At 39.4% G+C, this 24,194-nt stretch overlaps 1 long non-coding RNA gene and 1 pseudogene across 2 annotated transcripts in view; one reads left to right on the forward strand and one right to left on the reverse strand.

Moving 5' to 3' along the window:
* The window catches only part of LOC117674098 (uncharacterized), a 115,056-nt gene that overhangs the window by 54,687 nt on the left and 36,175 nt on the right, over positions 1-24,194 (reverse strand). The window lies entirely within an intron of this gene.
* Positions 6,808-7,675, forward strand: LOC117674097 (mpv17-like protein 2 pseudogene; annotated as a pseudogene).

Raw genomic sequence — 24,194 nt, forward strand, 5'->3', positions numbered from 1 at the left:
GTATCGTGATAGAGGCATCTGTCCCCCAAACGATCCAATAAACTGTATAATTCTAACTGCGCATAAGTGGCTGTAAAACTGGTGATGAATACATTTGTACACGTTGACTTTGTAGGCAGATTTTTAGCTGCTTTCCACATTACAACGGCTGCTTCATCATCCACAAATTCGCAGGAGGACACATTGTAATAGGGCACAAAAAGATATTTAAATAATTCCTCAGGATCTGTCACCACAGACGTCAACTGATTGATTGACTGGCCAAATTTACCCCACAATGAGTTTAAAAATAATTTAGCAATCTGCCTTTTAGCAGGATTGACTTCAATATGTTCCCAGCGTAAGCGGTCCCCCTCCTTTTCATAATCACGAACATAGCAGTCTTTATTTTCTTGTTTTGCACCAATCAGGGGACCCACTGGCCTCCTGTTTTTGATGGAGATGCATGTTAATATAGCCTGAAAATAATGTTTTCCTTTCAAAATGCCAAACGTCATAGATCTCTGCAATTCTGTAGCCTTTCTCCACAGCTACATTCAATTCTACAGTACACCACGTTCCAGTTAGGACTCTTTCTTCATCATTGTGGAGGCACTCCGTGACTTGTTGTTTTTCTGAACAGGTTGCACACAAACTAAACATTAATTTTTCCCCTGACCTATGTGGCAGTACTGGAAAGTAGAGGCCCCTTGGTGGGTAGATTTTAACTTTAGCAAATCCAAAATACTGTTTTATATCCCCGAAGTTTTGGTATATGATTTCTGGATGTCCTATCAGGTACAGCTTGTTCTTGTTCACAAAGGGGTATAAGCTTGTAAAATCATAAAATAAGATTTGTTCCCCCTGCTTTGGTTTATAGTACAGACATGTAGCATTTGTTCAGCCCCCCAAAAATTCATCTCAGGGATTCAAAGGGGTTCAAAGATTATTATCTGCTAGAAAATGTTTCAAACAGTCATTATTCTTTAACATATCGTTCCATTCGTGTTCCCAGATGATGCATACTACATATCCTATACTCTTCAGGTATTCTTCTCTTGTCCTAGTGCGTGAATAGAACAAGCCATAGGTCGAATCAAGAAGACTGTTGAAGTCTTGAGCATTGTAGCAGACTGTTGAAGTCTTGGGCATTATCCGTGAAAAAAACAACCAATAAAATTCAAAAGTGGTGGAGACACTGTTTATAACAGCAGACCCATCCCAAAAGTACCTACCTACTTGCTTTTCACCGCCTTGAAGAGCATGTTGGATGTTGATCTTCTCAGTATGTGCTATATACAGCAGCCATTGTATAGACCAAGTATAGTAGCTTTTCTTGCTCTTCTGATAATTGTCCAGAGGAGCTAACACGATGGTATCCTTCTTCAAAAACATTACATACTGGAAAGGGTCAATGCAACGAATTTCACTCTTTTCAAGAATTTCTCCGCCCTTCCTGTGAAAATCATTTGCATCACTTGCTCTCTAAATCTATTACAGGCATCTCTCAGTATCTTGACATCTTGTTTGCAGTAGTAAGCAAGGTCCTTTTTGAGGTTGAATGCTGTACCTTTATTAGCAGCATGCCATTTCTCAAATTCATCTCTCTCACCGGGCATCATGGTTTCAGGACTATAATACTTGGCATCCAGCAGTGGGCCCTCATAATCTTGATTCTCTGCCATATTGAACAAATGAGGAAAATAACCCTTGGTGCCTTGAAAACCCATTGCTTTAGGCATTTTACTCAATTTCATGGGTAAAAAAGGCAGGCTGTCAATAAACTGTATATGAAAGGTTGGTAGGGTTATGCATAACAGTTTACTCCCCTGAGTTAACAGTTGCACCTTCACGAATCAGCTGCCTGAAGATTACGTATCCATCATAGCTCTTGAAGTTGTGAGCGATGAATGTGGAACCTCTAAACTTGGGCCGTACAAACATTTTCACAAATTCCTCCAGACACATTTATTTTATTTATTTATTTATTTATTTATTTATTTATTTATTTATTTATTATTTATTTATTTATTAAATTTATATCCCGCCTTTCTCCCTGAAGGGACTCAGGGCAGTGAACAGCCGAGAATTAAAATAACATACAATATAAAAGTTAAAATAATTTAAAATAAATTAAATTAAACGGCCGCCCCAATTTAAAACCCCTAGCAATACAATTAAAAAAAAAACCCTAAAACCTATTCAGGCCAGGCCGGCTTGCTGAAATAAAAATGTCTTCAGGGCCTTACGGAAAGTGCGGAGATCCGGAATCAGCCGTATTCCGGGAGGTAGCTCGTTCCAGAGGGCGGGTGCTCCCACAGAGAAGGCTCTCCCCCTGAGGGCTGCCAGCCAACATTGCTTGACCGACAGCACCCTGAGGAGGCCCTCTCTGTGAGAGCGTATTGGCCAGTGGGAGGTTATCGCCATACCATTCACCATACCATTCCCATTTCCTAACATCACCGTCGTCCAACATGTCCATGGCATAGAAATAGTTCAGTATGTGTGTCCCTGTTTCTTGACAGCATTCAAAATCATACACAATGTATCTGTAGCTGATATTTGGCTTAAAAATCCATTTCAGAAAACATAAATGACCTGTCAGGCTATCTACTTTGGTATCACACTGTCTGCACTTCGATTTCTTATATTCAACATGCAGTGCATGCAGCGCAGACACATAGATACCACACCTGGAACAAAATACATTATACTCACAAACAATTTTTCCTTCCACAGACAATCGTTCGTGTCTTTCAAGACAGACCCTAGAGTGGCAATGCATCTTGCACTTAGGGCATCTTGCTCTCCTCCCTACCACATTCTGACCCCAAACAGGCTCAACAAAAATATTGACAATCATATCTAAGTTTGTGGTGATATGCTGTGTGGCACAGCTTGCAGAAGTAACGTACCCCCATGGAACCTTTGGTGTTTTTTTACCTCGTAATAATGACTGTCATGTAACAACATAAATAACACTTTTTCTTGCAGGGCCCCTCCAATTACAAAAAACCTCCAACCCCCTTCATGATAAAACACGATCTTTATCGTTATACCGAAGTAGTCCTAAAATATGTGTATCTATGAGAAATCAATTCTGTGGGATGTAGATATCTCCCAAGTGTGTTATGGAGGTCTGTGGCTCTGGTAATAATTTCTTGTTTAGCAGACACCTCATTGTCTAACAATAACAGCAGGCTGCCTGCAAAACACAAAAATAGACCCTCCACATTGAAATCAACCAGGTGTTGCCTTTTCTTCTCCAAAATCTTACTGAATAGAACTGTTCCTAACTTCCTAAGCTCTCCCCTCTCATAGTTTTTAATAATAGTGACTGTTAATTCCAAAGAGTTCCTCCATAAGCTCTCCACATTGCTTTGTAATACTCTCTACATAACTAAGGAACCGGTCAGCATTTAACGCCTCTAAGGGTCTCCTAACATTAAAGAGCAGTCTGCCTAATTCCTCAGCATCCAGCTGCAATTGTACAAAATCATTTGGTCTTATCTCCATGGAAATACCGTTCAAAAGATTCTGTATCTCATTATGAATAACATCTATAGCATGTGTTAATGACCGAACATGTTCCATATATACAAATCTATAACATTCATAGTACTCTAATGCTCTGTAATGCTGCAGGGCCCTTTGCCATGATTGAACTCTCTCCAGGTACACAGCCGGTACTTCAGGTGTACTTAATGGTTTGGAATCTTCCAGGGAGTCCCATTCCTCTGCTGTTTGTGTTTCTGACATATCCCACTCTTCCTGGTAATGTCATTGTATGTGGGTGTAAGCTGCTGATCCTCAGCCCTTTTGACTTTTTACATACAGGTTCTAAATAAATAAAAGACATATTGAAGATCTGTCACTGTTTAATGAATACAAACCTCCATATTTAGAAATTATTGGACATTTTAATTAACCTTGTATGTCGTGGGATGAGGACAGCTGGGGCTCAACTTCCTGTCCTTGTATATTGCATGCACTGCATGATGGGACTGTTGCAATTCATTACTCTGCCGAACGCTTTGTGATCCTGTAGGACTTGGTACTTCTGCAGAGACCTGGCAAATATGAATGGCTGAAAGGTGGGCTGAACTCACCAAGCTGCCTGACTAACATGCTGTTCAGCTACTGCTGAACACAAGCCTAACACAAGGAAAAGTTCTGTGTTCAGAGATATGCCAGCTGACAGGTCACAGGCCCAGAGGGGGCATATGAGGGTAAGATGGGCAGGATCTGGTGTACTGCACTGGAAGAATTGCCTCTCACATCTCCAGGATTGTGATGGTCAACTTCCACTGGGTTGCTGTTGTGGCCCCGCCCTCCGAGCCTATCTCATCGGAGGAAGAAGGCTCCAAACATGAAGAAGAGGAGTCGGCCAGGCCTCCCTCTCCAGGCCCCTCCCCTCTGGCATTGCCTTAAGTGCCGGCCAAGGAAGAGGAGATTAGCCAGGAGCCAGGTGTCTCCGATGAGAGCGAGGGAGGTGATCTGTCATTCCTGGATCCACGCCAATGAAGGCATGATAAAACGGTTGCAGCAGTTAAGGAGGCGTGCCAGGGATTATAACTGAGTCACTGGACCACACCCCAGAGACTATATGAGAGAGCGTGGTGGCCATTTAAGTCTCTGTGACGAATAAAAACTAACTCTGGCTAGTCACTTGAACAACGCTTAAAGCTGCCGAAAGGTTTCTTGTTTGGAACTGGACTATTTATAAAATGTGTGTATTTCTATTTATCTGGTGAAGGGATATTCCGTTTACTGAAGTAAAAGCACTTGGCAGTCGGTGCTCGTATTGCTGCCAAGTTTCTGACAACAACCTGTGTGCGTGCCAAGTGCTTTCTTAACCCTCGGCTGGCTGTGTTTGTGTGTGTGTGTGGAGACGGGGACAGAACAGTTGCCAAGAAAGGGGACCTGATTTTCTTGAGATTGTTACAAGATGGCAGAGACATGAAAACGGTTACTTCAACACATAACTCTAAATGGTATGAACCACAGATATCACTCCCAGTGTTGGTACCAACGGTGCATCTGTATAATATTGACATAGCAACTGATCTCTCTATCTTAAACTGCCTTTGATTAAGTCCAGTCCTTCTGCATGCAGTGGTGCTCAGCAGCAAAAGTATATTTATTTATTTATTTTATTCAATTTGTATACCGCCCTTCTCCTAGTGGACTCAGGACGGTGCACAGCCAGAACTAAAACACATACCAATACAAAATTTAAAATTATTAAAAGAATTACATAACTTTGGCCCAAATTTAAAACAATTCAAATTAAAACCCATTGACAATTTAAAAGCTAAAAAACTAAAAAAGACTAAAGAAGGGGGGGGTTTCACGCCAGCCCTGCTTGATGGAAAAGAAAAGTTTTCAGGGCATGGCGAAAGACCCGGAGATCCGATGTATGTGATGGTCAACGAAGTTATTTTCAGGTGTGGCTGCACCGCTCTTTCAAAAATAGGGTGGACCTATTTTCAGAAATACCCCCAACTGACAGTGTCAGGGTTCCAAGGAACACCCTCAATGAAATAAAACTCCGAGGCCTGAGGTTCCTCTAAGTTCCAATTTATTAGAGATGTCATGTTGGCATATCTGGGAAAACCCGAATCTGAAAGCTTCCAGGTTTTCTCCACCCAGCTAACAGTTCACACCCCTGTCCCACACCCACAAGTTCATTACATAGTCCAATCAACTTTTCACATTCAACTGAATACAATCTCTAGGCAGTCTCCAGCAGATGTAGGCAAAAGTGTCCTTAAATACGGAATGTTGCTATTTCTAACTTTTCCAACAAAAAACCCCTCCCAATTTCCCAGGCTAAAATATGTGGCAGTTAGGAAACAAAAAGTAAACTTGTCTTTCAAAACTGACAGACAGCTCACAGTCGCTGAGAGGTTCTGAGGAGTGTTGTGGCGCCCCCAACTCGTTCCCCTGGGATTCTGCTCCCAGTCCATTGTGGCCAGTCTATTAGGCTCACGGATGTAGCAGGACACAATGAGTAGCCAGGGCTGGAAGTATCGGGACATTGCCTGTGAAGTAGGCAGAATGGTGGAGGAATGGATCAAATGGCACTGCCCTCAAGCAGAGTAATAAAAACAGAAGAGGTACAAATTCATGAAGTGGAAACCACAATGCACAAAATTGGTGAACGCTAGAAGCACCTGGTTCTCTTTTTGGATTAAAACCAACCTTTAGTGCAGCAACCTTAGTTTTTTAATCACAAGTCTAGCTCTGTTTCAAAGGAATGCTAAATCCTTATTTAAGAGCAGGTCTACTGCTCTTTCCAAAGACTGCATCCCAGGAGTGTCCACAAGAAAGATCAATGACATCAAAACAGTGGCCATGACCAAGGCATTTGAAGCACCACCCCTTTTTGCAGGTATGTAGCACATGTAAAAAGATGAGTCGTTGAAAACCAGATTATTATTTTTTTATTTGATTTATATGCCGCCCTTCTCCGGAGACTCAGGGCGGTTTACAATGTGTTAAGCAATAGCCTTCATATTTTTGTATTTTTTATACAAAGTCCTCTTATTGCCCCCACAATCTGGGTCCTCATTTAAGATTTAAGATTTAAGAAGTATGGTTTCCCCTTCTATGAATTACACTTCATACATGATCTAAGAACAATTATTTGGATACCTGTTCAGTTGATGTTATTTTTCTTCTCCATTAAGTGCAAGATGTTGAAGCTCAGCAGTGACATCACAATAAGGCATCAAAGTAAAAGTCTTCAATAGAATATTGTGATGTATTTCCTGTATCTCATCTTACATGCTAGTTTTAAATTGATTTTTCTTCTGATCTTTATCCTGAATTATCTACTTAATAATCTCCATGAAGATACTATAAAGTAGTGCCTGAAGATACTGAATCAGTCTGAGAAAAGAAAGAATTTAATTCAGAGCAACAACAAAAATGAGATGCGTTCCCATATTATACGACAGTTGACCAGGCTGGCAAAAATATATGCTTATGGTGGTCACAAACTTTTAATAGTCAACACAATTAGCTCTGGACTCTTATTAGGAGCTGCGGATATAATACAGCAGTCTTTGGAGCGAAGGAAAAAGGAAAAATCGTGGGATACTGACCGTACATTTCGCATGTTAGTCACTGGATGTAGCTCTGGACCACTCCTGCATTACTGGTATTTATGGATAGACAAAATAAACCCAAGAAAAGGAGTTCAGAAATTTAAAGTTGTCATCACGAAGGTAGTAATTGACCAGACCTTTGCTCCATTCTTCGGAGGTTGGTATTTCATAATTATGGCACTCCTTCAAGGCCACAGTTTGGCAGACGGCATTGATGAATTTAGAGATAAATTCTGGGACTATTATTTGGCAGAACTTGCTATTTGGCCAGCGGCTCAAATGTTTAATTTTCTATATCTCCCCTCAAAATACCGAGTGTTGTTTGTGAATGTAGTGACATTGGGATGGAATGTCTACCTTTCATATCTGAAACATCGAAGTTGAGAATTGGAAAGACTTGGCAGCAAAAGAGTTGAAGAGGAAACGCTTTCTTAAAAATGATTGCACTACCTAAAAATATACTATATTCAGATTTGAAATCGTCTCAGTGGAATTGTATTATTTTGTTCCCCGTAGCCTTGTAAAAGGTTAAACTATATAAATGTTTTATGCTAGTTGTTCTGAATAAACTTTTTTTTAATGAATGCTCAGGTATTACTGCATTTGATTTATTTAAAGTACATGCACATCATTTTTCAATTTTTCAATAATAAGTTGTCTCTAAAAATCCTTAAAAGTGATACATTTTAATATAGATCTGATGCAAACAAATTTGGTCTATTTGCAGATTGGTCTCCACTTGACTTGGAAACATTTCATCTGAATATATTATGTGTTTTCCAATTTTTCGTTTGCTCACAGTTCTGTGCTAGCTCTGAAATTTTCCAATTGTTCGTCTATTTGAAACAAAAATAAAATAATATCAAAAGACAATTATACAATTATTTAATTTATTATTCTGATTTTACATAGTTCTGCCTTAGATCATCTCAGTCTATGCTTGCTTGTTTATCATTTGTTCTGTGGCCTCATGGCAGTTTGCATTGTTCTCTGCTTCTGTTCAGTGATAATTACCCATGAGATATTATTGCTTGATTATTCTGACTATCTGAAGTTTTAGTTACATTTGGTAAACTAAGGAACGGCATGCGTAGATTTACAAAATGCAAATGTTGTATGTACACTGCTTAAAAAAAAAAGGGAACACAAGCAGAAGACATGTATTTAATAAGGCTATTTCATTCATTCAGATCTCGGATGCTTTCTGCTTTTGTTCCCTTTATTTTTTTGAGCAGTATATTTTAAATATAATACTGCAATACACCACAAAAAGTCAACTGAGAAGGTGGAGGCAAGGAAAAAGTTGAATATATGCAATCAACACGTAAAAGCAACTTTTAGTGGATCACCAACTTCCACTGGGTTGCCAGGAAAGGGGACCTGATTTTCTTGAGATTGTTACAAGATGGCAGACATGAAAACACGTAATTCTAAATGGTATGAACCACAGATATCAGTCCCAGTGTTGGTACCAACGGTGCATCTGTATAATATTAACATAGCAACTCATATCTCTGTCTTAAACTGCCTTTGGTTAAGGCCAGTCCTTCATGGAGTGGTGCTCAGCAGCAAAAGTATAGTTTCTCAGCACACTGCAACAACTAACTGCTGGGACTATATGGTTTATCGATCTTAGCTTGTCTTGATATTAAGTAGCTGACCTACATAATTTCAGTCCAATCAATAGAAAGTCCAAAAATACCTGCAACAGATTTAACAGCTATCCAAATATTGGTTATAGAAAAAAATAGTAGCAAAAATGTGGAAACATTGATTAAACATCTTTTAAAAATTCACTATCCAATGATTAAGACATAATCTCTTATGCTATGGTTATATAGACGCTTCTATGCAAACTTGTTTATTCATTGTAAATTTTAAAAAAAGTTAGTCTTTATTAGTTTTTATTTAAAACAGCAATCCCATATATGCTGGTTTCAATTAATTTAATGTGGTATGGTCATAGTAAATGGTAAGATATACTGTATTTTTCGGAGTATAAGACACACCTTTTTCCCCCCTAAAAGGGGGTGAAAATTTAGGTGCGTCTTATACACCGAATGTAGCCCCACTCACCCACTGGTCCCCACCCTTTGGCCTCTGCCTCGCAGCCGTTACATCCTTGCAAGCAAACAGCAAGAAAAAACAGCTCCTTTCAGCTTCAGCACAGTACAAGTTGATTAGCACAAGTTGATTGGGACAGCCTCCTGACTCTCAGCTGATTTGATCTCAGCTGTTTTGTGCAGGCCTCTGCTGCTTGCTGCAAAGAGGTAAATTACTGGAGCAGATTTTTTTTCTTCCTTGTGCTAATCAAGCTATGCTGAAAATGAAAATGAAAGTAAAGCAGGCTGTTTGCTGTAAGGAGGTAAAATTGCTCAGAGGCAGAGGGAGATTTCTTTTTCTTCTTTTCCTCACCAAAAAAGGTAGGTGCATCTTATATTCCGAAAAATACAGTACCTGCTTCTAGCATTGTGCCATCATTTTCATATTTTAGCTTATTGCTTATTATACCTTTACCCTCTGAATAAATGGATTTTCCTTACTTTGTATTTTATAATAAATCAAGTAAATAAAGCAATGAAGTAGTGACTTTGATCATGTATTGCCCTAAGTTATCACATGGCTTGTTTCCAGCTTAGTCAGTATGCTGTCTGGATCAAGCCAATGTGATCTGTGGAGCATGGTTTACGACTTAGAACACTGTGCAAACTCAATTAAGATTGATTTATTCAATTAACTGTCATTAAATCATAATTACCAAAGCATGGTGCATGAACCTGGCTGAGGACTTGTTTGGGCAGGAATCTAAATGTATCCTAAATCTCCCTGATCCAAATTCAACACTCTATAGAGTAGACTAAAAACTCTTCTGTAAAGAATAGTCTTGCCATTCCTTCTGCAACTCAGCAAGGTTCTTGCGATGCCCCTGCTGGGTTTCTCTTCTCAGCAGGAAGAGATGGATTCAGAGCTGCCTAAAGTTGTTAGGAGTCAGACAACATACACAATTTAATAAATAAATAGGGGCATCTAGGGATAATAATCCTGGAAGAGGGGGGGAGTTCAACAGTAGAAGCCAATTGGTCCACTCTGGCTAAGGCAGCTCCAGTAACTTCCAGGTCTCCCTATCTGCACTCATTGGTAGCATCTCAAATCTTTAAGTTCAAGCAAAGGTTTGCTTGAAAGATACAACAGCGAAGAGCTGAGCTCTATCAGTCAGACTGTCTGCCCAAAAGCAGGCCAGCAGAAGTCCAGGTAATAACAGGCCTTGGCTATGCAGTTGAGAAGTTCATCTTATTTATTTAGATTTTTATTCCACATTTGTTGTTTTTTATATATAACTCATGGTGAAGAATACACCTAATGTTCATCCTCTTCCAATTTTCCCCGTAAGGTGGGTTGGACTGAAGGAGTGACAGGACCAAGACCATCCAGCTGGCTTTGTGTCTAGGCAGGAGTAGATCTTACGGTCTCCTGGTTTCTAGCCTGGCGCCTTAACCAGTGGTGAAATCCTCTGCAGTTTGCCACCAGTTCGCTACCCGCGCATGTGTGGTGCGTGCCAAATGTGTGCTGCCTGCACGCATGCAGTGTACCAAATGTGCAATGCGCACCAAACGCATGCTGTGTGCACATGTGCAGTGTGCATCAAGCACATGTTGCACACGCATGCAGTGCACCAAATGCACGCTGCGCGTGCATGCAGTGCACACCAAGCATGCACTTCGCACGGAAAAAGGAGGCTTAAGAAGGTAAGTAGAACAGTGAGGGCAGGGGGAACAGCTGTGCCGCGCAATTTAGGTTCACTAGAAAGCAGGATTTCCCGCTTTCTAGCGAATGTAAGTTGAGCAGTACAGCCAATTGTCGGAAATACTAGTACAAACTGGTAGCATTTTTTTATTACCGGTTCATCCGAATCAGTAGCTTTTATTACTACCGGTTCACCCGGTAGTGCAAACCGGTAGCATTTCACCCCTGGCCTTGATCACTACAGCAAACTGGCTCTCATTTTGGAGAATCTTTGTCCCTGCATGTTCAGCTCTAAAGTCTTATACGATAGATCTAAAGAATCAGTAAAATCCCTTGGGAAGCATGAATGGTAATAAAGCAGGTTGTATAAATTCATAGGTGACCACTCAAATACTTTCAGTTATAGGAAATTAATTATCTCTTTTCCATTATGATCTACATGAGTGGGTAGACATTTCATACCTGAAACATAAAAAACAATGTTTGCAACTGCCCTATACCATTTCCCCAAAGGACCCACACCCAGGAATGAATAGGATGGGGCTCATCCACAAATTCTGAGATTTGAGGGGGGGAAAATGACACTCGGTGAAAGAGGCCAAGCTAGGCTGAAACTCAGATCTGAATTCTCCTTTGAAGCAGCATTTGGGAGGAGACACGAGTCCTAAGGACAAGAAAACAATACAATTGCAATTGTAAAAGAGTCTGACCATCTCAAAGCAGAATAAGATGGCAATGGCTGAGAAAGCATGGTGTGAAAATGAAGCCTGTATGATGGCCTGTCCATCTTTTGAACATTCCAGGGAATGTGAATGGCTCCATGCCAAGTTCATCAACAATCCATCTAAAAAACTGGGATGGATTGGAAATGACCAAAAATGGGGTGGCGCCATTCAGAACTGGATGGCCATGAATGACCCAGTGATTTTGAGGACGGGGGGAGGGGGGAGAGAGATGTAAGTTTTTTTTATTGCAAAAGTTTTACAATTACATTTTCACCCCATTTCCCCCCCCCATCCCAGCCCCCACACCCCACCCTAACCCCCCAAACCCTCCCTAACCCTCCCCCCTGACTTCCACAAAAAATAATCCCATCAAAATCCCCTTTTTATAAAACTTGAACCCCTCAGACCCCCTTAAAAAATTTTTTATCTTCACAGTTTTCATACATTTCTATTTTTATATAATACTTTCAATGAAAAACTATTTGGTACTTTCTAACTTGATATTTGTTCTGCACATAATCTATCCATTTTTTCCATTCCCATTCATAAGTCTCTTGTGAGCGATCTTTTAAATATGCTGAAATCTTCGCCATCTCGGCAAAACTGGCCATCTTCAAAGTCCATTCTTCGATAGTGGGTAAAGCTTCATTTTTCCAATATTTACCTATCAATAATCTCGCTGCAGTTATCATGTACAATATCAATTTAATTTCATCCTGTGTAAAACCCTTTACTATACCCAATAAAAACAATTGTGGAGAAAATGGAATTTTTTTCTTCAAAATATTCTGCATAACCCACCATATTTTTATCCAAAAAGCCTTAACTTTCTTACAATTCCACCAAACATGATAATATGTAGCATCTAAACAATCACATCTCCAACATTTTGGCTGAACATTAGGATACATACAGGATAATTTCTTGGGATCTAAATGCCATCTGTAAAACATCTTATAAAAATTTTCCCTCAAATTCTGCGATTGCGTAAATTTAACATTCTGAACCCATACTTTCTCCCATGTTTCCAACATTACTGGTTCTGCAAAATTCTGTGCCCATTTAATCATGCAATCTTTAACCAATTCAGTTTCTGAGTCCCTTTCTAACAAAACATTATATAGCCTTTTGATGTGCATTGGACCTTTCTCTTTTAAATGTCTAACCAACTCTTCCTCATGCAACATAATACCAGTTTTTTGGTCCTCTTTCCATCTCAGTTGAAGCTGATTATATTGTAACCAGGTTAAATTAATCCCTTCGCCCAACAGTGTCTCTAATGTCTTCAATTGCCATCTGCCCACATCTGTAAAAAGAACCTCTTTATATAACCCCCCCCCCGAGTGACATTATATTTGTATTCCAAATAATATGACCAAGATCCAGCCACAACGGTATTTTATAATCCCATTTGATTCGGTGCTTCTTCCATACTCTCATCAGAGAATCTCTAAGTATATGACTTTTAAATACCTTATCCACTTTGTTTTCATAAAACAAGTAAGCGTGCCAACCAAATTCGAGATCAAAACTTTCTATATTCAATATTCCAGTCTTTTTCCTTCCAAACCAATCGCTTGCTTGAGTCAAAGCTGCTGCTTCATAATATAACTGTAGGTTTGGAAGTTTGAGACCTCCCCTTTCCGGAACATCTTGCATAATTTTCAATTTAACTCTTGGTTTTTTCTCGTTCCAGACAAACTTATTCACTCCAGTTTGCCACTCTTTCAGTTGTTTATCACTTTTAAGCACCGGAATCATTTGGAACAAAAAAAGAAATCTTGGCAAAATGTTCATCTTCACTGCTGCTATTCTTCCAAGTAAAGAAAGCTGCAGTTTTTTCCATGTCTCCATATCTTTTTGTACCTCTCGCCACAACACCTCATAATTATTTTGAATCAGTTTCATATTAGATTCTGCAACCTGAACTCCTAGGTATTTAACCTTTGAAACAATCTCAAAACCTGCCCTCTTTTCAAGTTCATGTTTTCGATCTTGTGTCATATTTTTGACTATCAGTTTAGTTTTTTTCTGGTTCAGTCTAAATCCTGATACTGTACCATAATCTTTTATAATGGCTTTCATCAGGATTATTGATTCCACCTGCTGCGTTAGGGTAACAACCAGATCATCTGCAAATGCCCTTATTCTGTAATCTTCTTGCCTTATCACTATACCTTTCAAGCTGGTCGAATCCTTTATTGTGTTCAACAAGACTTCTAATGTTAAAATAAATAACAAAGGGGATAACGGACAACCTTGTCTTGTACCTTTTTCAATTTTAAAGTCTGTTGTCAAACTTCCATTAATGATAATCTGTGCCTTTTGCTCTTGGTAAATTGCTGAAACCGCCAGTATAAATTGATCCCCAAAATCCATTTTTTCCAAAGTCTTTAATAGAAAATTCCAATCCACTCTATCAAAGGCTTTCTCCGCATCCAAAAAAGCCAGCACTGCAGGGATCTGTTTATTCTTCGCAAGATATTCCAATAAATCTATTACTTGCCTTACATTGTCCTTCATGTATCTACCCTCTATAAATCCCGCTTGATCATCATGAATCACCTCTTTAATTACTGGCATCAACCTGTTGGCTAATACTTTTGCATAAATTTTGTAGTCATTATTCAGAAGAGATATTGGCCTATAATTTTCCGGTTTTTTAGGACCTGCTTGCTCTTTTGGTATCAAAGAAATATAAGCTGTTTTCCATGATGGGGGTATTTTACCCCCTCGTTGTATATTACAAAATAAGTCTCTAAGTTGTTCCACCATTTCTGCTTGTAAAGTTTTATAATACACTGCAGTCAAGCCATCTGTTCCTGGAGCTTTGGCAGTTTTCAGTTGTTTTATTGCTGCAATTATCTCCTCAGCTGTTATAGGATGATTCAGTCTTTCCTTTTGTTGATTAGTAACTTTTGTAATTCTTTTATTTTCTAGATATTTTTCTATAAGTCCATTCTGTATGTCTTCTTTAGCATATAATTTAGTATAATAATCTACAAAAACTTCTTTAATTAATTTTTGTTGATAAATTTCTGTCCCTCCAATATCAATACAATCGATGGTCCGCATACTCTGCTTCTTCCTTAAAGTATAAGCCAGCCATCTGCCCGGTTTATTGGCATTACAAAATGTATTATGCTTTGCATATTGTAAATTTGTTGCAACTTGGTCCGCCATAAGCATTTGAAATTGGTCTTTCGAAAGTTTTATAGCACTATGTGTTCTTTCATCTGTTGGATTTTTAATAAGTAGCTGTTCTTTTTTCTTTATTTCTACTTCAATTTCAGCTCTTTTCTTTTGTCTATTCAGTTTATATTTAGAGTTCATATGAATGAGTACCCCTCTCATATATGCTTTACTCGCGTCCCACACAATTTCAATAGGGGTACCCTTGTTCAAATTAATATCAAAAAATTCTTTCATCTGCTTCTTGAGTTCAATTATATTTTTTTCATATCTAAACAGATTTTCATTTAGTCTCCATGATCTTCTCTCAATTTTTGCAGTCTCGATTTCTATCCATACTGGACTGTGATCTTCTTGGAAAGATTTTAGTTCTTTTTGTTTTAACAAGTAAATCATTTGATACTAAAATAAAATCAATCCTTGAAAAAGATCTGTGTCTGTCAGAAAAAAAAGTATAATCCAAGTCTTTTAAGTTATGTATTCTCCAAACATCCTTTAGTTCCAAATCTTCTTTCATTTCAAAAAAAGTTTGTGGTAGTCTAATCTTTGACTTCGCCAGACTTTTTTTGTCTAATTTGGAGTCAATTACTCCATTCCAATCTCCCATAATCAAAATTGATCTATAGTCCCATTGCAGTATTTTAGTATGCAAAATTTTATAAAAATGATCCTGCTGTTGGTTAGGAGCATAAATCCCAATCACAAGAATTTGGCCATATGCAGTACACAGTTCAATTGCTACAAACCTACCACCTTCATCTGCCTCTATAATTTTAGCTGACAATCTTTTATTTATATAAATAACCACTCCATTCTTTTTTTCCAAATTTGAGGCTGTAAAATGTATTCCTAACTTTGAGTTTATCAAATATTTTTGATCTTGCGTTCTAATATGAGTTTCTTGTAAACAAATTATATCATTATTAAATTGTTGTAAATATGTAAATATTTTCTTCCTTTTCTGTGGTGAGTTCATTCACGTTCCAAGACAAAAACTTAACCATCATGCATACCTTTTTGAAGCAACGAGCAAGATTGCCGGATGTCTTCCGAGGCCACCGACTTTGCTCTCCCCATGGCTTCCCTTTGTTCTGTAGTACTCTTAGTTCCTTTTTTATATTGTTGTGCCATAGCTCTTTCTTGCAATTGTTTTTCTTTAAGTTGTTTTGAAACTGCACGGGTTATTCGCTGGTCTTTAGCTTCAGCCATACGCTCTAGGTCCAATGCCACATCTCTTGTAGTCAGAATTGGAGAGGATTCTAACAGGGGTTCCTCCAGAAAACCTCCTACAGCACCCTGCGCTTCTGTTGGGTCTAATTCAATCTGCTTAAGCTGCACTTCCAACTCTTGCTGGGGTTGCTTCTCTTTCTCACTCTCCTTTATCTCCAATACAGTAGATGAACGTGGCGATGGTGATCTCTCCTTGAAAACATTATAATAGAAATATTCCGCTTTTTCAACAGTATTCAGTCGGTGTCTTTCCCCGATATTTCAAAATTATGCCCGTTGGAGCATCCCATCTGAATGGGATTTCTAATTTGTTTAATTCCTTTACTAAAAAACCAAAATCTTTTCTATCTTTCAGCATCTTTGGTGGAAGTTCTTTATAAATTCCAACCTCAGTTCCCTCAACTTGCACAGAGGAAAGGAAAGATTTTTGCAGAATATCATTTCTCATTCTTCTATCTGTGAAGTATATCACCACATCTCTTGGTAATTGTCTTTGTCTGGCCACCCATGAGTTCACTCTGTAAATTTTATCTATTTTGTAAAAGATCTCATCAGGATTAATTTTTAACAACACAGCCAAGGCATCAGCACAAATCTGTCTCAAATCTTGCCGGTCACTCTCCTTAATCCCTCTAATTCTTATGGCAAATTCCATAGACCGGAATTTCATCATCGTGATTTCATCTTCAACTCTCTGTATTTTATTATCCACGTCAGAAATTTTAAAATCAGTATCCTTTATTTTAACATTCACTTCTGATTTAAATTCTTCCAATTTGGAATCCACTTTGATAATAATTTCTGACAGGCCAGAAACTGCGTTTGATAATTTATCAGTCACCTTGTCATAATTCTCTTTCACCAAATTTTTCATTTCAGTAATTTCCTGCTTAATTTCCTGTTGAGATTTTTGAAATTTATCATCCAAAGCCTGCGTGATAAATTTTTTTAAGCTTTCAAAATCAAACTGCTCTTCAGGCTTGTGTGTGGGAGATCCCCCCCCCTGTTGCCTTGCTTTCCTGCTTTTTAGAAGCCATTTTATCACGTGAGTTAGATTTTCTAAAAAGAGAAATCCTTTTTCTTTTTCTTCCAGCACCACAAAGTCCTCTAAAAAAATCCCCCAGCTTTAATCAAATTAGAAGTAAACTTGTATGAAATCAGCTTTTTTTAGAAAGGGATTTTTTCCACCCCTCTTCTCCTGTGCTCGTAACAAACAGCGCTAAAATGTAGCTTATTAGAATAGCTTTAGAAAGTCACTTTCCCTTTCAGCTTGTTAACTTGTTAGCGCTGGAACGGTGCCATCTTTTCAAGCCGCTTCCACTCACTTAAATTTTTAATCAGATCAAGAAGTCACGAAGAAAGGAAAATACTTGCAATTCCTTGGTTTCAGGGTTTCCCCGTTAATTAGTAGGGTTAGATTCAATCAATTTGTTTGCTGCTGCCGGCTTGCTCTGCATTAGCAGAGTCGTCCCACGCCGTCCGGAGTCTTCGCAAGTTGAAAGGGAGCCGCGCCTGTTTCCTCCCCAGTAATAAACTTCTGGGGGCTCACAGGGGCTCAACCTGCGCCTTGCCAACTCTCTCCTTCAAATCCTGCAGATTCTGGAGTTTTCAAGCCGCTCCTCACGATCGAAGCGGCTCTACAAACGGCGGGGCTGACGGACCTTAAAAAAGGCACGTCTTCACCAGAGCCAGCAAAACCGGAAGTGGAGAGATGTAAGTTTTGATTGGGTAAGAGGGCAGTCCAAAGTAGATCTTAAGGGATAGCTCCGATATTTCCATTTTTGAAATTGAATCTCATCTGAGAAGAGAGGCCAGAAAAGGTCAGACAGTATGAAGAATCCATCAAGAGTAGAACCAGTAATATTGGAGCTGAAAAAGGCTATTTGTAGGGAGGAAGTTGAGGCTGCAAGAACCAGAATGAAGAAGGAAACTTGACCTCTCTTTTCATTTGCTTTTTGTCTTCGAATAGATAATTCTTTGATTAAAGAATCAAAGAAGCTTTGATTCTTTAATGGGCAATTTTTTTAGTGCTGATAATGGCAAAGACCTCAAAATATACTACAGGGAATAGAAAACCCAACCAATTTCTTCTAGGCAATTTCTGGCTGACGGTAGATGGCTTGGACAAGTAGCAACAGCAGATTTGGAGTCTGTCATCCTTAAATTTTACTCTCAGAGTAAATTTTGCAGATCACAACAAGCTGGTTTAATAAATGCCTGGCAATACTTACACACATCATCATGGCATTCACCAAAACATGGCTTATGCCCATCCAAGCAGAAGCTTGCTCCCGCCACGCTGGCACTCGCGAAAGGTTATAAGGCTATCTATCAGGATCCTGTGATGAGAAGAGAAAGAATCTGGCCAAATTACTCTGGAATGAACAACTCTAGTAAAACAGAAGTAGAAACGGGATGAGAGCTATAGCACCAGCTGCCAATGCCACCATGGCAGCTGAAAACAAGCTGAAGAGGTTTAGCAGAATCCAGCCCTAGTTGCAAGATATTGGAAGGAAAGGGGGAGCGAGACTCCCCAGAAATAATTCTGGGCTATTTAGAAGGATCTGCACAGGAACATATGGCATGTATGTGAATCAGAGACCATGATAAAGAACAAACAAGCCATATTGTAGCAGTCTGACACATTTTTTCCTCACTGATGCTGAAAGCAAGCCATCAGACTTATTGAGCCTTGGTGGCGCAGCGGACTAAAACTGCTGTTAAAGTAGCACTTAGCTGCCAGCTGCCTGCAATTACTGCAAGTTCAATTCTCACCAGGCTCAAGGTTGACTCAGCCTTCCATCCTTTTGAGGTAGGTAAAATGAGGACCCGGTTTGTGGGGGCAATAAGCTGACTTTGTATAAAATAGAACACCACTCGGGGGGGGCCAAAAAGCCCTACTAAGCAGATATATACAAAAATATGAAGGCTATTGCTTAATGCATTGTAAGCCGCTCTGAGTCTCGGGAAAAGGGCGGCATATAAATCGAATGAATAAATAAATAAATAAATAAATAAATAAATAAATAAATCAGACCAATTTGGCATAGTGGTTAATGTGCTGGTCTGGAAATCAGAAGAGATGAGTTCTAGTCTTAGGCATCATAGCTATCTGGGTTACACTGGTCCACTCTCTCAGCCCAACCTACCTCTCAGGGTTGTTGATGTGGGGAAAATAGAAGTACAGGTAATCCCCTGGTTACGAGCGGTCCATAGTGAATGTTCGAAGTTACGCAATCAGCGTCTCCTAGCATTTCCAAACAAGGCTTAAAGCTATGAATCTTGCAGCACCATGGTAGTTTTTCACCCTTACAAACAACCGCAGAGGCTCTGCAACATTTGTTGCCAGCCGAAATGGAGCTTCTGACAGGAGAATCCGCTCCTCAGAAGCCCCGTTCGGGCATCCAGAGACGTTGCCTGGCACCTTGCCAGCCCCTCAGAAGCCCTGTTCGGTTGTCCAGAGGCCTCCCCTGGCCTGTTGCAGGCTGAAATGGAGCCTCTGGGGCCCAGATGTGAGCCTCTGGAGGGCAGATCCAGTCCTCCGAGGCTCCGTTTTAGCCTGCAATGGCCCGAACAGAACTGTAGAGGGGTGCATGAGGCTGGAGAGGAGACTGCTTTCTGGGGGGGGGAGAGCAATTTGGGCTGGCTTGAGTTATTTCAGTGGGTGGGTGAGGGGGCTTGGGTGGTCTTAAGCTGGTGGCCTGTTCCATTGGTAGGCCTTCCATGGCCACTCCACCCTGAAATACTTCATGTGCACTTAACGAGTCTCACATTTGATTAGCGAATGCGTGGGCAAAAGGAGGAGTGATCCTGTTCAAGGTACAAGATTCATTCCCACGAATCCTTGGGTTACGAATGGAATGGGTAGGCTCCATTACATTCGTAACTTGAGGATTACCTGTATTAGGTATGTTTGCCACCTTGAATTTTTCATTTAAAAAATGAAGGCGTGATACTAAATAAATAAACACCTTTGGATGGATATTGCAATACAAGTATTAGGAAAGCTTGTCCATTTTTTAAAATGTAAAATAGCATGCTAAAAGTCCTATTTTAAACCAGGATTTCTATCTATTCCTTTCAACATGAAATCTGGTAGAGAGCGCTGCGAACTTTCTTTTTTAAAGTTAACTGTGTGAAGCTTCAAAACTGTGATGAATTTTTAATAGTTGACACTATATCTCCAGCAGAAGTGCCTAATTCCAAATCCCACACCTCTGTAAGTCAGGCTTATGTGTTATGAATTCACAATCAGCTTCCCCCCATATGTTGATAACATACTTGAAAGCACAATATCTATAGAGGCCTCATTCTATAAACTTTCTGTTTTCCGGTGTTCAATTTTGATTAACTTTGTGAAAGAACTACAGTGCCCTCTGGTGGTATAAATATGCATGTGGGAATTGTTTAGAATTTTGCTAGTGGAAAAAAAAAACACAGTAGGTAATTTACCACAATTTATTTTTGATTATTTTAAAATAAAAGCCAGTAGTTACCCTCTGAATAAATGTAGTTATTTAAAAAATTACTAGCCAATAAAATTGGTAAAATATATACTAACTAAATACATACCAAGCAACTAGAACAGCTCTAAGTGGTCTACATCAGGGGTGTCCAACCTTGGCAACTTTAAGACTTGTGGACTTCAACTCCCAGACCAACTCCTGGTCTACATTATCACCAGTGCTTTGATCTTTGATGTTACTTAGTAATGAAGGCATGGTAATTTCTGATAAATGGATTTTTATTTAAACAAATTGTGGATTCTGGACAAAAAACTTTCCTCTCTGCAGTTAAAATCCCATAAAGAGTTTTAGAACAAAAGTCTAATGTGTTCAGAGAAAGGAATTCACTTCCTGGAGCAGGCCTTTTCCAAGAAAAGCTCAGAATGTTCCAGTTTAAAAGGACTAAGCAATCTCTGTTAAAAGGGGAACTAGACACCTGTGACCTGCTCCAATTTACAAAGACAGTTTCCCACCTAAGCCTTCCAAGAGTTTAGCAAGGAAGCGATGTCCAACATTTTGAAAAGAAGCAAGCTAAGATCCATCAGCAAGTTTGCGTAATCACTACTAATTATAAAAGAACATACTTTGATCCAGTTAAGTTACTAGTTACTACATGGGGAGAGAGAGAATCATATGGTTGGGTCAGTCCAAATAATGTATTTCTGGAGAAAGGGAAAATATACAAATGACCAAAAAAAGGGGAACAAGGATATTACCAGGAGGGAGGTATGACTATAGTGCCAATATGAACTTACCTCGGGCAAAAATGCAACACAGATCAACACTGCACATTTTCAAGTGTAGGTGGCAGTACCAAATCATCTATGTGCAGTTCATTTTCTTTGCAATATCCAACGCTTTTGAAGTGAGGATAGAGCAAAGGGTCTCATTTCAGCTGCCCGAAATGCCAGCTAGCAAGTACGGGGACTTGACCTGAGCCCCTCGGTTACACATCACAAAGAATAAAGGATGAGTTTGCAAATGCACCAACAACACCAGTGAGAACAGAAATTGTTTCTAAAAGCAATAAATAAACAAGTGAAGGAAATATTTCTGTATTTATATAGAGAGGATACATATCGGGGTGAAATCCAGCAGGTTCTGACAGGTTCTGGAGAACTGGTAGCGGACATTTTGAGTAGTTTGGAGAACCGGCAACTGCCACCTCTGTCTTCCTCCAGAGTGGGGTGGGAATGGGGATTTTGCAGTATCCTTCCACTGCCATGCCCACCAAGCCACACCATGCCCACCAAGCCAGGCCCACAAAAGCAGTAGTAAAAAAATTTGGATTTCTCCACTGATACATATCACTAGCTTTTAACATGGCTGTACACGCAACAATACGTTTATCAAAATAAATCATGTAAAAAACCAACATCTGTATACTCTGTGATCTCTATAACCTGCAAAATCAAAGTTAAAAATGTTACTGCTCCCAGTTTCATGTTTCAAAGCATTTAATTTTCTGCCAATGGTAGAAAGCAACAACACAATTATGAAACATTATTCTTTTACAATGAAAACCCCATAAGCTGCTCAGATATGCAGCTTTTATAAGTCATGGAGCAATTTTTAATAGATTCCCAGGCAAAAGCCTCTCTTGTGAACTGGATCTTTCTCTTCTGCTGCCAGGACTCTTCAAGAAATAATTACCAGCAAGCTAGCAATGAAACTAGACACAAGGATGTAAAATCACTCTGCTATCCATTCAGGTTTTAAAATAATTTCCCTCTGAGCTTTAACCAAAAAGATTTCATTCAATTTGTCCGGGACACTCCAGAGATTAACAAGCCAAGCATCAACTTCAATTTGTCTCTAACATTATTCACTTTGAATTCCACCTTATGTTACTCGGATGAACTGTATACATTACAGGGAAAAAAACTGGGCCAGAATTTTTCTCTCCCGTCTTAATGCATAAAGAGTATTTTTAAAAATCTCAGCAACTCCCATTTCCTTTCTGCAGAGAGGGAGTTACAACAAAAACTCCAGGAAACACCAAGTTCAAAACACAACACTGCCAAGGCTTTCCTTAACAACCTTTAGAACAGAAGTGGTAGTGAATATTTCACAAAGTCATATCAATGAAATAGATACGCCATTAAACATATTCATTTCAACAATGCACAGTGCAGGCAGAAGAATCTGGAGTGAACTTTGGCTTCAAAAAGTGCTAGGAATTTTTAAGAGTTATTCAAGTCAACATAGGTTTAGGATCTAGAGAATCTATCAGGTGCAAGTTCCATAATATAAAGCCCAATTTCTTGGTAATTTCCTGAACCAGAATCTAGACAAACTCTGATGTAATTAACCTACTGTAAATAAAGCTGCTTACACAAAACTAAGCTCATACACGAACTAATGTAAACATGAACTGTTGTTTATATAAAAATAATGTGATAGGAAATGTACTGCTTTTCTGTCTGCATGTGAATACGCATACACAAATTTAGGCAACCAGGGAAGTCAAAGATACATCAGGAATATTTTCAGTTGGTGTGGGATGTTCAGGGTAAGGAGGAAAAAAGATGTGCTACAATAGAATCAATGCAGGTAGAAATATTTAATGCTGGGGTTCTCTTAAATAAATTACTTTATTAAATCAAGTTCACCCTAATACTTAGCAGGTTGCACAAGCAAATTTGAGGAGCGGGGTGCAGATCCTTGGGTTTGTACGTGCATAGCATTAGCACTGACTGAACCATTCACATGGGAACCAGACAGGCTGGTCATCAGCTTGTCCAGGCAAATTGGGGAGGAGAGCCTTGATCAATGGGATAAAACTGCAGCATTAGCCTTGACAAACTGCAGCTGTTTAGTGAAGCAAATCAGGAAGCAAAGACCACCTCAAAAAGCAGCCAGATGACTTACGCATGCAAGGCTGAATTGCTGGCAGCATTCACTCCTGCTCATCCTTTTCATAAAAAAAAAAGTGTGTGTGTGGGGGGGGATTTGTCTTAAATGTATTGTTTCATGGCAATATTCAAGTTACAAGGTTCTATCGTCATTTTATCTGATAGATTAAACGGTTATTAAAAGTGGCATCTTTTTTCTTGGCCAGCCTTAACCCCAATGATGGTAGAGGACAGAAAGGCCTGGAAGAACCTTGTCCATGGGGTCGTTATGGGTCAGACACGACTTCGCAACTAACAACAAACCCCAATGAAATTAGGAGTTTTATTTGGGTGAGGGGGATACACCCAAACTCCTTTCTCACTTCAGAAGCTTGAGAATTAAGAGAGGAAATCCATCAGTAAAGAGCAGTGGCCAGCTAGAGCGGGAGTCCCCAATCTTGGCAGACCGTTGGGGGTGGGGGATGGAGAGAGGGGATGGTTCCATGTGAGTGGTGACATGCATGCAAACGCACATAACTCAATTTGTGCAGGCATGTACATTGCTCGTGCAGCCCAGTACTGAACGAGCCATAGCCCGCTAGTGGCCCCTGGCCCAGGGATTGGGGCCCCTGAGCTAGAGGACACAGACAAAATCATGGCAGAAAGGACAGCATGCACTTTGATTGACTTGAAGATAATTGCTAAACAGCAGACTATCTGAAGTTTCACATGATGCAAAAAGGGATATTTAAAGGCATGAAGATTAGTTGTTTTAATAAAAGTTGTTTTCTCAACTTTTGTTTGAACCCTTCAACCTTTCAGAAAGTACTAACTGATTCCAAGTAATTTATTTCTCAAATAATTATGCTGTAT

The sequence above is a fragment of the Pantherophis guttatus genome, chromosome 1 (assembly GCF_059756535.1).
Source record: "Pantherophis guttatus breed Tessera chromosome 1, ASM5975653v1, whole genome shotgun sequence".
NCBI classification, from domain to species: Eukaryota; Metazoa; Chordata; class Lepidosauria; order Squamata; family Colubridae; genus Pantherophis; species Pantherophis guttatus.